Source organism: Platalea leucorodia, assembly GCF_965183815.1.
Source record: "Platalea leucorodia genome assembly, contig: HAP1_HAP1_SCAFFOLD_210, whole genome shotgun sequence".
Classification (NCBI taxonomy): Eukaryota; Metazoa; Chordata; class Aves; order Pelecaniformes; family Threskiornithidae; genus Platalea; species Platalea leucorodia.
This window is the reverse complement of record NW_028121349.1, coordinates 1-16,912: the sequence shown is the minus strand read 5'-3', so window position 1 is coordinate 16,912 and position 16,912 is coordinate 1. Positions and strand designations below refer to the sequence as shown.

The window sequence follows — 16,912 nt, the reverse complement described above, 5'->3', positions numbered from 1 at the left end:
TGTTGACCAGGAGCACTGAGCATCTCCTATGCCAGGCACATCCAAGAGCCCAAGGTGAGAGTGTCCAGCCATGCCCGTGCCATGGGAACCACAGGGCTGAGACTGCACTGGAGGCTGTGTCAGGAAGGGAAGGAAGGAGCCCCTGACCCTGCTACAGACCCTGCTGTGCTGGGAGCAGCAGCTGGGAAAGGGCCTTAGCCCAGGCCAGAGCCAAATCCCAGGAGTTCTGGCTCACCCATCCTTCCCTGGAGAGCCCCATGGAAGGTTCCTCATGTCCCTGCCCTGGCAGCAGACCCACAGCCCAGAGGCTCAGACATGTCCCTGACTCTCAGCCTGTCACCAAGGGGCCGTTATTCCCCGCAGGCGGATCAGGAGCTGCAGCCTGCAGGTGCACAAACCACAGCCCCCGTGGCCTCGCAGCGCTCCCCGCGCTCCCCCCGCAGTGCCCGGGCAGGAAGTCTGTGGTTTCCTCCTGGCACCGTGCCCAGGCACATCCCTGCGGTGCCCCCGAGCCACCCCCACCCCGACTGCTCCAGCCAGGGCTGCAGAGGCTGCTCCTTCGGCCTCGCAGACACGGGGCTGGGCAGCTCCCGTCCCCCGTGATGCCCTTGGGATGGCACACGGCCGCTCTGCACCGAGCCCCACAGCCATGGGGTGCCATTGGTGATGTGACCACTGCCACCCTCCTACTGCCACCTCTCTGCGCTCATGGGTTATACTGATGGTGACCTCACACCCTCCTACTGCCAATGCTGCGTGTGCATGAGTTACACTGTCACACGCGTGTGCGGTGTATGGCCTTCTGCTGATGATAGTTCTTTCAAAAAGTCGTATTTGGGCGTGGTCTAAATATTATTTTGGTGCCATCAGAAGCACCTACATGAGCTATGTGCCAGCTCCTGGCCTATCAGCTACTCAGGCACCAGTGACATCGCGAGCTCATACACAGCCCCTGGCCTCTGCTACTCAGCCACAGATGATGTCATAGCATCTACCTCTGATGTTGGCTTGCTCCTGGCCTATTGGCTACTTGGGCACCAATGACCTCAGAACCACCTACAGAAACTGTGGGCCTGCTCCTGCCCTATCAGCTACTCAGGCAGCAGTGACCTCAAAACAACCTACACATACCTGTTTTCGTTTATCCCCAGCCAGCAGCTAAGTCCCACACAGTCGCGCGCTATTTCACTAAATAGAAAGGTAATTCTACCCCAGCCAAAACCCGTACAATGCCAGATGCCTGCTCCTGCCCTGTCAGCTACTCAGGCACCCGTGACCTCACAAGAACATGTACACCTATCTGCCATGTACTTGCTGTTGGGGTACTCAGCCTCCGGCGACCTCACAAGCACCTATAAGGGCCATGCACCTGGCCCTGGCCTATCAGCTATTCAGCCAAGAGTGACATCACAAGTACATACCCAAGCCATGTGTCTCCCTCTTGCCCATCAGCTACTCAGGCACCGGTGACCTGACCACCACATATCCACCTACTTGCTATCCACTCGCCTATGAGATACAAAGGCACAAGTGACCTCACAAGCTCCGACACAAGCCACATGCATGCTTTTGGCCTATCAGCTACTCAGGCATCAGTAATCTCACAACCACTTACACAAGCCATGTGCCAGCTCTCAGCCTATCATCTACTCAAGCACATACCAACCTATTTGCTATGTGCTGACGTGTTGGAGTGACCTCATGTGGCAGCCCCCACCCTGTCACTTGCTCACTCCCCATCAGCGGGATGGAGGAGGGAACTGGAAGGGCAAAAGCGAGAAAACAAATCTCATGGGTCAAGATAAAGACAGTTTAATAAGTGGAGGAGTAAGCACTCACAGCAGGAGATCAATGCCCGGACAGTGTCTGAGCAAAGGACACTTTGGAGAACACACCCTCCTCCCCAGTTTTATTGCTGACCATGACATCATATCGTGTGGAGTATCAATTTGGTCAGTTGGGGTCAGCTGTCCTGGCTTTCGTCCTCATTGTCAGGGCAGAGCGAGAAACAGAGAAGACCTTGATGCTGTGCAAGCACTGCTCAGCAATAGCTACAATGTTGGTGTGCTGTCAAAGCTGTTTTGGCCAACAAGGAAAAGCACAGCACCATAGGGCATGCAAAGAAGAAAATTAACTTCATCCCAGCCAGACCCAGTACAATCTCCACCCCTTATTCCATACCGTGTGCATCCCGCTCAGGTCCTACAGTATTCAATACATTTCCATCCACCACCACCACTCCCTTCCCCATCCTTTGCCAGGACATAGACACAGCATACTGGGTTTGCCTGGTCTGGCTCAGGTGGACCTGGACAAGTCCCAGCGCACTCCTGACTTCTCCCCTCACTCAGTCAGCCAGAGCTTTTTTGAAACATTCAATCAGGCTATCAACCTCAGGACAAGAAATCACATGTATCACCAGCCCACACCCCACACTGGTCTTACAGGTAGCTGTCAGATCCCCCACAACCCTGGGGAAAGGGAGTTCCCCACCAGCACCCTTCCCCTCTCTTTGGCACCTCAAAATCCAGTTTGCTGTTCATGGGATCATTGGCTAGTTCCTCTTGTTCACATGGTCTTTGCTCAGATCCTCTGTGGGTCTTTTCCATATGGTCCCCATGCACATATTCTTCTGAAGTTGGCATTTTGTCCTGTTTTTTTCATGTTCGCAGACAGCTTTGCCTGTGTCTTGCAGCAGAGAGAAAAGCTGAGAGTCTTCCCCAGTTCACCCTGCGTGGCCATCCTGCTGGGCCGAGCTGGGATGTGGGGTCCTCCTAGGCCAATTCACAGGACTGGGCTCTTCTTTGTATGCTGACAGGATTTGGGCCAAGGGCCCCTTGGTGGCCTCCTGGGAGGGGGCCATAGCCCTCAGGCATGTTCCAGCTTGGCTGTGTCCTCCCCAACCTCTTGAGGTTCCCCCCACCCCAGCCCATGTCTGGGCTGCTTCTGCAGCCTGGTAAAGTGGGGGACCTCGACCCACCCTTGTACTTTGCTTTCTATTCACATTTAAACTCTGATTATTCCTTCCAGTAGTTTTTATTAAAGAAGGTGTTATCCATTTTATACCTATGTTGCAAGGGCTATATAGATTCAATTTCTCTGCCTTTATAAATGTTTGCATATCTATATATAAATGCATACACATGTATATGTGTATAGAAGCATATGTATTTAAAATACTGTCTCTAATCATAAATAAATAAAAATATAGTTATACTTATTTGTACACTCAGTTTTAGATAAATTTCTAAAAATGTTTATATTGTATATAAATGTACATATTTTTGTATCTGAGCACGTCCTTGTCCAAAGGAGGCAGGCAGCCAATCAAAGGGCTGCATGGGAACACATGGGTCTCACAGTGTCAAAGAAATGGCTGCCAGCCATCCACAGTGCAGTATGAGATCACGTGGGGAATGAGGCTGTCACAAGTGGCGGCCTCCCTGTACGTAATGACAGGGGGCTTCCCTTGCCGACTGCTTCTGGGCGCAGCGGGAGGGGAGGCTCCTCTTGCCAGCCAATCACAGGATTTCCTGAGAAGACATGGGTTTGATGCTCTCAAGCAATTGCTGTCAGCCAATCACAGAGCAGTGTGATGTTTAAGATCATGGCAGCTCACTGTCATCAAATGGTGGCACCACGTCATAAAATGGCACCACCACGCCCCAAATGGCAGCCTAAACAAAATGGTGGTCAAAACAAAATGGCAGCCCTGGTGTATGCAGGGGAAGAGCCTTCTGGGTCAGATGTACTTCCGGGTCAACCAGAAGGGGTGGCTGCTCCTTCCAGCCAATCACAACCAAGCACGTGACCCGTAGAGGGGAGTGCCTTCTGGGGCAAATGGCCCCTGAGGCAGCTGGGAAGGGGCGGGACTTCTGCTGGCAGCTGGTGTGCGGGGCATGGCGCGTGTCTGCCCTCCGGTGGCGGTGGTGCCTGTGCTCCTGGCGTGTTCCAGGGTGTCGTGGTTTAACCCCAGCCAGCAACTAAGCACCACGCAGCCGCTCGCTCATTCCCCACCAGTGGGATGGGGGAGAGAATCAGAAGGGTAAAAGGGAGAAAACTCGTGGGTTGAGATAAGAACAGTTTAATAACTGAAGTAAAATAAATTAGAACAGTTAAACAGGCAAAGCGAAAGCCGTGCACACAAACAAAGCAAACCAAGGAGTTCATTCACTACTTCCCATCAGCAGGCAGGTGTTCAGCCATCTCCAGGAAAGCAGGGCTCCACCACGCGTAACGGTTACTCGGGAAGACAAACGCCATCATGCCTGATGTCCCCCCTCCTTCCTTCTTCTTCCCCCAGCTTATATACTGAGCATGACGTCATATGGTATGGAATAGCCCTTGGGCCAGTCTGGGTCAGCACTCTCCCTGGCTGTGCCCCCTCCCAGCTTCTTGTGCGCCCGGCAGAGCAGGGGAAGCTGAAAAGTCCTTGACCAGTGTGAGCGCCACTTAGCACCTATTTAGCAACAGCTTAGCACTACTTCGCAAGAACCAAAACATCAGTTTATCATCGACCTTGTTCTCATCCTAAACCCAAAACACAGCCCCATACCGGCTACCAAGATGAAAATTAAATCTATCCCAGCTGAAACGAGGACACAGGGCCATGACCCAAATGAGCACAAGGAAGGCTCATGGTGAGGTAAAAATGCTCCTTTAAACCTCTGTCAGAGAACGGGTCACTCTGGTGTCAGAGCTTCAGTGTCTGTGCCTGATGTGAGAACTTTCCCGCCTCCCTGTGCTTCCAGGCTGCACAACCCTTCTCCAAAAAACTGCTGCGGGACCCTCCTGGGTCTCGTGGGAAAATGTGCACGACTGTGCTGAGGATCCCCTGGGAGCAGGGACAGCACAAAGCCTTTTCCGCGTGCCTCCTCCCCTGGCCATGGTCTCCCTCTTTATCAGCACCTGAAGCCCCCCTCCATCTCCTCCCCACCCCTGGGTCTGGCGATGGCAGCTCTGTACTCAGTGGTGCCTCCAGCAGTGACCCCCTCATCTACAGCATGAGGAACCAGGAGCTCAAGGGTGGAATTAGCATTACATGAAAGTTTCTGCAATAGTGATCAACTCTCCATCTCTCTCCACAAACGACTCCCAGGATATCCCATCCAAACCTGCTGCTTTGGTGTATTATCATTGTTTTGGTCATTATCATTTAACTTTACCATTATTGTTACTTGTGGTTATTGTGTTCCTAGAGAAATGTTTGGATTTGTCTCACTTCTCCGGAGGCATGAACCTGCTCTGTCTCACCTGGAGCCTGGGTAAGAGTGTGTCTAAAGCCGGGGCGGAGCTGACTGCCCCATATCCTCTCTGTAATAAAACGGGATCTCCCCTGTGCAGTGGGGAGATAAGCAGCAGTCATCCCCATCCAGCTGGAGCTGCTCCACACCCTGAGCAGCAAGGCCAGTGTGGAGTCGCCCTGTGACCCCAGGCACCACAGCCAAATCACCCTGCAGAGCAGCATTGCCAGCTCGGGACCCTGCAGGGGTGGTGGGGAGGGGGCGAGGAGCGGCCAGGTGGATGAGAGGAGGGTTAGGGAGAGCTCAGAGCAGAGATGACCTGGGCTGGAAATTGCCTCAGAGACAAAAATACCAGCTGTCCTGGTTTCAGCTAGGAAAGAGTTAATTTTTTTCCTAGTAGATGGTATAGTGCTGCATTTTGGATTTAGTATGAGAGTAATGTTGATAACACACTGATGTTTTAGTTGTTGCTAAGTGGTGTTGCTAAATTGTTGCTAAGTCCCTGCATCCTCCTTCTTGCCATGCTTCAAGACAAGAGATTTGCTGTCTTCACATCATCAGGAACCTCACCAAATCCTCTTGACCTTCCAAACATGCTTTCAGGTGGCCTTACAAGGACATCAGCCATCTTCCTCAGCACTCATGAGTGCATCCCCTCAGGTCCCAAGGACTTATGCATGTGCAGTTTGTTTCAATGATGTTCCCTAAGCTGAGACTCCTGCACCAAGGGTAAGTCTTCCTTGCTCCTTGCCTCTGGTCTTGGGGGCCTGGGATTCCTGAAGGTTGGTCTTACCAGTAAACGCAGAGAGGAAGAAAGCGTGGAGTATCTTGGCCTCTTCTGTGTTCTCTGTCACCAGCATCACACCCCATCTAGCAGCAGGCCCACATTTTGCCGAGCCTTCCTTTTGCTGCTGGCATCATTGTTAAATCCTTTCTTGATGCCCTTCGTGTCCAGATGGAATTACCAGATTGAGATCGAGATGGGCTTTGGCTTTCCTAACACCCTCTCTGAATGCTCGGGAGGTTCTTGGTGCCCTCCAGAAACCTCCTGAGTGTCTTGTGCCCTGCTGTGCTGCCCCTCCGGCAGATGTCCAGCTGGGTAATGTCCCCCACGAGGACCAGGGCCTGCAAATGAGAAGCTGCTTCTACTTGTCGGAAGAAGGCCTCATCTGTTGCTTCTTCCTAATCCAGTTGGTCCACAGCAGACACCAACTACAACATTACCCATGGTAATGTTGCTCTGCCCACTAATCCTGATCCATCGGCTCTCATCTGGCTCCTCACCTGTCACTAGCAGAGCTCCATGCTTTCCTTCTGCTCACCCACAGACAGGGCACCTTCCCCTCCTCACTGACCTGCCCCATTCTTCCTAAAGAGGCAGCTTCCATCCATGGCCACGCTCCAGTGGTGTGAGCTATCTGACCACGTCCCTGATACCCAAGTGAGATTACAGCTCAAGAACTGCCCACAGACTCCTAATTCCTCCTGTTTGCTCCCCAAGCCGTCTGCATTCCTGTGCAGGCCCATCAGAGGTGTGCCCAGCCATGCTGATTGCCTGCTGAGACTGAGGGCTACTTGGCAGGTGCCCGCAAACAGCCCTGGTTGTACCCTTTGCTTCACCTCCAACTTTCTGATTCCCTGTGTCCCCCCTCCCAGGTTCTTCCCTTTGGTCATCCTCAATCCCTCTCATTCAAGAAGGCCACCTCTGTTTTCCCTTTACCCGCTGGCCCTGGCTTTCCTTGCCTGTTGCCCTCCTTTGGTGTTTCTGGGCTGGCAGCTTTGGGAATTCCTACCTTGGTCAGCAAGGCCGTTAAACTACTACCTCCTTTTATTATCCATCATGGCCTTCAATTCCTCATGCTGTCATCTTGTTAGAGGCACCACAGGACAGGGTGAGCCACCTACACGCACACAGGAACAGCTGACACAAGGAAGATTCAGTTCATGGGGACCCTGGGAAACCCTGGGATTTGGCCAACAGAAAGCTCATCAAGTTTGACAAGGAGAAGTGGCCAGTCCTGCATCAGAGGAAGAATAACCACATGTATCAGGGCAAGCTTGGAGCTGACCAGCTGAGGAGTGAGCCTGAGGAGAAGGCCGTGGTTGCTACAAGGGATGCAATAGGAGCCAGTGGAGCATGCTGACCATGAATAAGGCCAGCTGCACACGGGGCTGAAATAGGATGAGCGTAACCACCCAGAGAAGGGGAGTTACCTTGACTCAGCACTGATGTGGCCACATCTGAGATAACCTGGTGTGGGGCTCCATGTTCTGCAGGAGTGGGGAGGAACTGGAGAAGGTCCAGAGGTGGCCTGCCAAGCTGGGGTGAAGGGGCTGAATCACATGGCTTGTGTGGAGAGACCGAGGGACCTGGGCTGCTTTGGCCTCATGGCATAGAGGCCAAGGGCAAGGTTGTAGTAGCCTGCAATCGCTTGAGAGGTGGTTTCAGGGAGGATGAAGATTTCCTTTGTAGAGGAAACAGCACGAGGAAGGAAAAGCTTTGGAGTCTGAGCCTGGGCATGAGGAAGATGAAATGTCACTTGAAGGGTAGTGGCGTGGTGCAACGGGTCACTGGGGGTGGTGGTGTTTGTCTGTGATCAGCCCGTGGCTTTCTGTTTCAGAGATACTGGTACAGGCAGGGACATGGGAGGATGAGAGCAAGGTGGGGAAGTGGATCATGTGTCTACAGCCTGTAGGGAAACAGGCACAGGCGTGGGACAGTATAGGACATCCTGGGGTGGAGATGGCCAATGACGATAGCCATACAAGAACTGTTTTTGACAGAGAGATAGGAAGGGATAGATATAAATGCCATGAAGGAGCTGATTAAAGAGTTCATTTGACTCCTGAAAGATGGGGTGAGTTTCTAAGTCCCTGAAGCTCAAAGCATCAACGAGATAATTGGGAGGCATCTGAATGAACAAAAAGCAGGCGGAGGGGGAGAGCAATGGGAAGGGCAAATGTCCCGCTACCTCTGCTGAGAAGATGCCCTTAGACATGGGCATTTAATCAAGAGAGGTGGGAAGACCTGAAAGATAAGGGAGATGGAATACGCAGCGTAATATCATAGATAGAGCAGCCATAATGCAAGTACAGGAGATCAGGATTTTTCCTCCTATAATTAATGCACTCCCTGCAAATTCCCACTCTGGCATGATGGGAAAATGCTGCCACTATATTAAAAGTACTCAATTGTTTCAGCTGGTGAAAATGGGCTCCTATTTTTTTCTCAGTGTTGCAGATTTGTTCACCTTTCCAGGCAGACCTTGTTTGCCTGACCATAAAACATCCAGGGGCCTCCGTGTACCTGAGGTGTTTGCCAGGGGCTGGCAGCTATCAGGCAGGACATGTGGGAGAGCAGAGCCCCTCGGGATCTGCAGGCAGAGGCTGGGCAGGGGGTTCCCAGGGCATCTGCACTGGCAGGAGGTATCTGTGTCCCTGTAGCTGAAGGCATTTGGGTCCTACATCCAACCACAATAAAATTTAAAAGCTGAAAAGTGTTTTTAAACATTTTCTTTGCTTTGCAGCTTTCTGTTTAATTCTTTGTTTTATGTTTATTGACATTTTGTAAACATTTTTCTTTTCAGGCTAGCAGCATTTAAAGAAAAGGTCATTTTGTGTCTTGCCCACAGCCCTGTGCCCCCAAGACAGTTCCTGCCCAGGACTGTCAGCGATACCCCTCAGTCTTTGCCGAGAGAGAGTCACACTGGGGTATCGACCTCTTTTCACTGCCTAAGATGTTAGTTTAGGTGGTCACATACAGCACAGGAAAATTCCTGCCCCATAAACATTTGCTCTGTGGTCATCAGAGAAGGGGCCTGACACCATAGGATCAGTTCAAGTTGGAGGGGACCTCGGGAGTTCTGCAGTCCAACCTGCCAGAAAAAAAAGGGTCAGACCAGGTTGTTCATGGCTTGATCCAGTCTGAGTCTGGAAACCTCCAAGGACGGAGTCTGCACAGCATCTCTGGGTGACCTGCTCCAACGCTTGGCTCAGCTCACACTGAAACAGACTTTCCTTATCTCCAGGCTTAATCTCTCCTCCTTCACCTTCCACCCCCTGTCTTTTGTCCTCCCGCCATGCCCCATGGTGAAAAGCCTGTCTCTCTCTTCTCCATCAAGTCCTTGTAGGTACTGGCGGGCCACAGTGAGGTCCTCTCAGCCTTCATTTCCCCAGGCTGGACTAGCTCATCTCCCTCAGCCTCTCCTCATGGCAAAGGTGCTCCAGTCCCTGACCATCTTGGAGCAGAGGGATTCAAGCACTGAGTCCGGCAGGAGTCTGGAAATGGCCAAACAGGACAATTCACCCATAAACTTGGGGTGTGCTGCCAGTGCTGGAAATGGCCAGGGAGAAAGGCTGGGGGGTTACAAATGCCCTGGGGCACCTGCCCCAACTCTCCATGGCACCAAAGGCACAGAGCAGCCTCCTCTCTCCTGCGTCTGCAAGTCTCAGCTCCCTTCCATGAGCCCTCGCTCTGCAGCACCAACCCCTGGTGTGAGTCCTCACCCTGCAAGGTCGGACAGCTCAGCTAACTTCAGTGCGTTCCTCTCCTGAGCACTTTCCAGCCCAGCCCAGTCCCTCTCTGGCTCTCCCCATCACTTCCCGCCCCCTACCCATCTCCCCCCTGTCCAGCCCAGAAAAGCAGCCCATTCTGGGCTCACCCCATGGCAGTGCCCATTGATGGGTACTGCAGAGCTCTGCACACTCAACCCCACAGCCCCAGCCCCTCTGAAGGTCACAGTAGCTCCTGGGAGGCAGAGAGGTGTCTCAGCCTCCCCATCAGGTGCAGGGCTGAGGGCCAGCCATGGCATGAGGAGATGGAAGCCAGTGGCTGCTCCTGTCTCCAAGACATCCTTATTGTCCACTGCCAGCAAGCCCCTCTGTGCCAGCCCCTCTCCCAGGAAAAGACTCCTGGCCCAGGGGACCCTCAGGCTGCTCCGGCTGCCCAAGCAATAGAAAAGCCTGCCCGAGCTGGTGCATTCAGAAATAGATTTCTCTTTGCCATTTATAACCCCCTGGAAGCAGAGAGGTGCTTCTTTGCTCTTCTCCAGGCATGTCCCTGCCCCCAGAGAGCCTTTCACCAGGGAAGTTTGTCCATGCTGGCCTGACCTGCCACTCCTACCTCCTCCCTGTGCTCTCCACAAGGCCCCAAGCTGTTGGTACTGCTCTGCAGAGCGAGTGGGCCGTGGTGCCTGAAAGCCATGGGGTGATGTCCCAGGCAGATCCCTGTCAATCATTCACCATCTCCACAGGAACTGGGCACCCACAGGTGAAGGCTCAGCCCAGGCCCATTCTTTAACACATTGCCCCATGCCCTCCTCTCCCCATCCCATGGAGAAGCCAAGCAAAGCAGCATGGCATTGTGGGGGCAATTTCTTCAGCCTGACCTCAGCTTTGGCAGAAGAGCCCAACGTCCAGACACCAGCACTGAGGAAATCCCCTTTTATTCCAGAGATGCGACATGGGAGGCGAGCTGTACCATTGTGCCAGCCACATGTGAACAGGCCTCTGGGTCAGACAGGCTGGGTTCAGGCCTCTGGTGGAGTGGAGTGGCTGCAGGCATGGACAGACACGGTTATCACAGGCAAAATGCCCAAAGCGCAGGAGGTTCCGGAGCTGAATTTGAAATCACTTCTGAAGAGACACGAGCTTGTTAATGCTGCTGAAAAGAGCTGATTGAATCAGCTTCTTCAATGTGTCTTTAAGCTCCTGGTTCCTCATGCTGTAGATGAGGGGGTTCACTGCTGGAGGCACCACTAAGTACAGCACTGCCACCACCAGATCCAAGGATGGGGAGGAGATGGAAGAAGGTTTCAGGTGGGCAAGCATGGCAGTGCTGATAAACAGGGAGACCACGGCCAGGTGAGGGAGGCACATGGAAAAGGCTTTGTGGCATCCCTGCTCAGAAGGGATCTTCAGCACAGCCCTGAAGATCTGCACATAGGACACCACAATGAAAACAAAACACCCAAATTCCACAAAGATACTAACCATGATAACCCAGACTGCCCTGGGGTAGGCATCTGAGCAGGAGAGCTTGAGGATGTGGGGATTTCACAGAAGAACTGGTCCACAGCATTGCCTTGGCAGAGGGGGAGGGAAAATGTATTGGCAGTGTGAAGGAGAGAATAGAAGAATCCACTGCCCCAGGCAGCTGCTGCCATGTGGACACAAGCTCTGCTGCCCAGGAGGGTCCCGTAGTGCAGGGGTTTGCAGATGGCAACGTAGCGGTCATAGGCCATGATGGTGAGAATAGAAAACTCTGCTGACATCAAAAAGACAAACAGAAAGAGCTGTGCAGCACATCCCTGGTAGGAGATGGCCCTGATGTCCCACAGGGAATTGACCATGGCTTTGGGCACAGTGGTGGAAATGGAGCCCAGGTCAAGGAGGGACAGGTTGAGGAGGAAGAAATACATTGGGGTGTGGAGGCGGTGGTCGCAGGCTACGGCGGTGATGATGAGGCCGTTGCCCAGGAGGGCAGCCAGGTAGATGCCCAGGAAGAGCCAGAAGTCCAAGAGCTGCAGCTCCCATGTGTCTGCGAATGCCAGGAGGAGGAACTCGGTGATGGAGCTGCCATTAGACATTTGCTGCCTCTGGGCACGGGGACCCGCGCAAGGAGGAAAAGTCATTGAAAAGTTAGAGGAGACTTTTCTGAGCAAAACTAAAAGCCATTTCCTACAGACCCTCCCCTTGCTGCACACAAACACACATAAACACACACACATTTTCCTTTTCTAGGAGACCTTCCTTCAGCTCCATGGCTGAAGCTGTGCTTTGCGCTGGTTGAATGTGCCCTGAGGAGCTGGGCCTCTGCCCTCTGGCTGCTGAGGTGTCAGCCCCGCTCTGCAGCAGTGCATTCATGGGAATGGTGGAAGCAGGGTCCAGTCCTGGTATTCAGCTTTGTCAGATGAAACCTCCCCTAAAACAGAAGGGCTTGTCAGCATCTGCACTCCCAGTGCTAAGGAATGAGGAATGCAGAAGGCAGACTGAAAGTATGTTTTTAAAAAAGTATTTCCCCCCCTCTTGCTTGAGGATTGTTTTGGGATGTCAGAAACCCTCAGTATTTCTGTTGCACTCAGGGAGAACAGAGCGAATCCTGCAAGGCAAGAGGATTGCCTTGGGATTAGAGCAGAGTGAGGGGAGCTGGTCTGTCCCTCAGTCCGAGAGGCCCTGGCCTTGCACCTTTCTGAGACTGAGGGCGATCACACTGCTATGTTCCTGTGAAAAGCCAGCAGACACTGCTGAGAGCAGAGGGATCCCGTGCGGACCACTAAATGTCCCACCCTTTCTCAAGGTCTCAGCAGCCCACTTCCAGCCAAGGACACACAGGGCTCATTTCACCAACCCAAGAGCATTTCCTTGGCCATTGCATCTCTGTGCTTCTCCACGGGGCTTTCAGGTGACACAAAGATGCTATGGGACAGATTTGCATTCTGGAGGGCAGCTCACAGCTTGGAAGGATACCTCAAGGAGATACCTCAGTTTTTTCATGATGGTATCTCACTAAGGGCAAACCAGCTCATGCCCCAGCCCCACAGCCTGCATCGTCCACAGCCTCACAGATGAGAGGAAGGCTGGGACACTTGTTCCCAGGGACACACCTGCACGAAAGGCCCCACAGGATCAGTGTGTGACTCTGCAGCTGAAACTGCCACCCCCAGAGAGCCTGACAGCAAGACCAGGATAACAAGAGCAATCACACAGACAAGTGGAGAAAGAAGGAAAAATACAGGGAGGGTCTGGCTGAGAGAGGCCAGGGCAGAGGCATTGGGGCACTCAGACAGCGTTCCCCTTCCCCAGCTGTGCACGCCACCTCCCAGACCCCAACATTGCTGGGCAGCTGCTCTCAGCCCCTGTGCTCTGCAGAGGGAACTGGGCCCGTGGCTGCAGAGCTGCACCACAGCTCTACTGGAGCTCTGGCTCCTCTGCAGAGGAGGTGCTTCACAGCTTGGACCCCACAGCCCTGAGAGCAGAGGCTTTGGTGGGTGGGAGAGAAGGCAAGGGGACTTGCTCAGAGGAAGGCGTCTGCATTGGAGGGGATGATACAGAGTTTTCTGAATTCTCCCTCCCACAACATTGCTCTTTTAGATTTCCTCTCATTCCCTGATCGTAATGCTGCTGCCTGGAGATTTTCCTCCTGGGAAGTGATTCCCTGTCCCATGTCTTTTCCCTGTCAGCACTCACAGACCCCATGCCAACCTCTGCGCACTCCCCTTGGCCCTACAGAAACCTGCCTGTTTGCAGGGCACTGGCTGGGCACATGTTCCTGTTGGGAGGTTCAGAAGGGCAGGTCAGAACAGCCCTGATGGTGCGGCAGAGGTGATGCTGGTGCTGTCCCTAGGCAGAGGAGGGGCTGAAGGCACTTTAGGAGGTGGTTAGATGACCTACTGGCCACTCCAAGTTACAGCTCAGGAGTCTCAATGACTTGTCCAAACTTGACAGGTCCTTTTCTATTTCTCTTTCCCTTCCCCGGCCCAACCCCTGTTCCTGTTCCCTGCCCTCAGAGTAGGGCACTGAAAACACAGGCTCGGGAAATCTCTTTATAGCAAACTCTGCCTTGACCTTCTGTGTGTGTGCTGCACCCCTGGCTGCACACACACAGTCACCCCCTGCAGCTGTCCCTGGGAGAAGGCAGCTGTGATGCCCTGTCCCTCTGAGGGTGCAGCAGGGAAGCCCTGCTGTGCAGCACGTCCTTCTCCTCTACACTAGAGAAGCTGGGGCAGTCCTCCTGACTCTGGGATGCGCCAGCTTTTGGAGATCTTTCCACCAGCTGCAGATACACTGCCCTTCATGAAGGTACTTACCATGTAGAGGGCTGCGAAGATTTCTCCCCCAGTGAGCTCTCAACTTCCCTTACACCCCAGACTGCCTTTAAGCTCTCCCTGCCCTGCTCCTCTCCCCTTGGTGCCTGCAGGCAGTGCCCTCAGCCCTGCTGCGCTTTGCAGAGCTGCTGCTCCTGGGCAGAGCTGTCTCCCTGCAGCTCTGCCCGCTTCCCATGAGCTCCCTGTGTCCCAGGAGCCCAGCCCAGTTCAGCAGCAGAGGACCAGCCCAAGGTGGCAATTTCTCTACCCGCTCTGGGCTCCCCTGATTTGTCCCTGGGGCTCCAGGGGAACCTGCTGTGAAACAGGCTGAAGCAATTGCTGATGTGCCCTCCCTCAGCTGGGGAGAGACACTTCTTTCCAGCAGTGGCATTTCCCTGCTGAGAGACAGAGTTAGGTGCAAATATCAACTTTTCTTGGCCCATCATTAGACAGGACATGAGACAGGGCTCTCCTTTACCCCTGCTGAGGGAAGGGATGCAACTGAGGCAGGCAAGGCATCCTCTCCATGGTTTGTAGTCCTGGGGCTGGCAGGGGACTCTGCTCCCTCCCATGCACACCACCAACCCACAGGAGGTGGGATTCCTCTTGCCTCTGTTCAGGTGGGCATTAAAGAGGCACCTGCGTGTGAGCTCCTTGCCTCAGCTCCCATGGTAATTAATGGTGGTGGAGGGCAGGAGTGAGCTGTTCAGGTGCAAATGTGTGGTCACAGCTGAGGTGCTAGAGGTGGTCAAAGATAGGTGCAGGCTATAGAAAGAGACTGAAGATAGGTGCAGGCAGATGTAGAGACAGGACAATATCAGACCACAACCACCTTGACTGACAGCATCTTCTTGGAGGCTCTTGGGAGTTTCCTTTGAACAACTAAAATGACAGCTGATGCCCAAATTAAGGGCAACTGAACCTCTCCCTACTCATTATGTTCAGGGTGGCCTGTAGAGGTATTCCTATGATGGAATGGAGTCATGTGCCATAGGGAGAGCTCAGGCTTTCTCTTTCTCTTCTCCATGAGCTCTATTTACTAGGCCTTCACTCACTGTGCTGGCAGTTGCCTCATGTTCATCCCCACATTGCCTTACAGAATTCCGGGTGTCGACTCAATTTAATTTTCAAACCCAGACCCACAGAGCAACCTGAGACGCCAGGGCTGGCAGGGAGAGCACAGCACCTACAGGAAAGCAATTCCCATTCAGGGCGGGTGTGTGACAGACACCCCTGACAGCATCGCAGCAAGTGGGATTTGGTGCCTGTGTGCCATTGGCTGATGCCATCAGTCAGAGGCATCAGCCACCAGGTGCCATCAGAGAAGCAAGATCTGTCCCTTCTCTACACAACAGCTGCCTGCATTGCATGAACACAAAGCACCCTGCACCGGGGTCTATACTCCCTCCCTTGGTGATTCAATCAAGGTGATTCAATCAATCTCTTGCCTCATCTTGTGCCTTACGGCATCCTCTAGCCTCCTTCTCTTCTGCTTCCTTTTGCCTCATCCTCCTTTCCCGCCGCGATCCTGCTCTCTCCTCCTCGCGCCTCCTCTTTTGCCTCCTCCTCGCGCCTCCTCTTGCCTCCTCTGCCATCTTCTTGCCTCCTCCTCCTGCTTTTCTTCCTCCCTCTTCTTCTCTCCTCCTCCTTCACCTCCTCTCTCCGCCTCTCGCCTCCTCGCGCCTCCTCTTCTGCGTATTCCTCTTGCCTCACGCTGCCTCCTCTTCTCTCCTTCTCCTTCTTTACCTCCTACTCCTCTTCTGACGCCGCCTTGCTCTCTCTCGCCTCCTCCTCCTCTTGCCGCTCCTTGCCTCAGCGGCCTTTGGCCTTCTCTTCCTCCACAGCCTCCTGAAGCCTCCTCTTCCCTCCTCTGCCATCCTAGGGACAACTTCTCTTCTTCCTCTTGCCTTTTCAAATCAGCCTCCCTTGCCTCTTCCGCCTCTTTGCTCCTCTGTAACCCTGCTCTCTATTCCTCCTCCTCCTCCTCGCGCCTACCATTGCCTCCTATTGCCTCCTCCTCCTCGCGCCTCTTCTGCCCTCCTCGCGCCTCTTCTGCCCTCCTCGCGCCTCCTCCTTTTACGCTTTTGCTTGCCTCCTCCTTCTTTGGCCTTCTCGCCTGCTCTCACCTCCTCGCGCCTCCTCTTTTGCCCTCCTCCTGCTCTCGCCCGTTGCCTCCTCCTCCGCCTCCTGTTGCCTCCTGCTACCTCACCTCGCATCCTCGCCTCTCCTCCTTTGGAGCTTTTGCTTGCCTCCTCCTCCTTTACCTTCTGCCTCCTGCTCTGCCCTCCTCGCGCCTCTCCTTTTTGCCTCCTCCTTGCACCTCCTCGCGCCTCTTGGGCCATCCTGCTGCCTCCACTCCGCGCCTCCTCCTGCGGCCTCACCTGGCCTCCTCTTGCCTTTCCCTTCTCTTCTTCTGCAGCCTCCGACCATCTCCTCTTCCCACACCTTGCCTCCTCTTGCCTCAGGCTCCTCCTCCTCCTCTTTCCTTCACCTGACACCCTTTGGCCTTCTCCTTTGCATCCTTCTCTTCCTCTTCCTCCTACTCCTTCCTCTTACGGCCTCCTGCCTTTGCCTCCTCCTGCTTTCTCCCACTGCCTCCTCTTCCATACTCCTCCTCCTCTTGCCTCCTACGGCACCTTCGCGCCTCCACCTCTTTGGCCTCCTCGCGCCTCCTCCTCCTTTACCTCCTCTCTCCTGCTCTGCCCTCTTCGCGCCTCGACTTCTGCCCTGCCCCGGTGCCTCCTCTTCCCTCCCTTGCCTCCTCCTCCCTTGCCTCTTGCCTCCCTTTCCCTCCTGCTACCTCGGCCTCCTGACACCCCTCTGCCTTTCTCTTCCCTCCTCTTGACGCGCTCTTCTTCTCCACCA

The 16,912-nt window shown here is 53.9% G+C and overlaps 1 pseudogene across 1 annotated transcript; it reads right to left on the bottom strand.

The window, feature by feature from the left end:
- Nucleotides 1-10,871: 10,871 nt before the first annotated feature.
- Nucleotides 10,872-11,830, bottom strand: LOC309603842 (olfactory receptor 14C36-like; annotated as a pseudogene). The gene has a single exon. The product of its transcript is annotated as an olfactory receptor 14C36-like (transcript).
- Between the last annotated feature and the right edge of the window lie 5,082 nt (nt 11,831-16,912).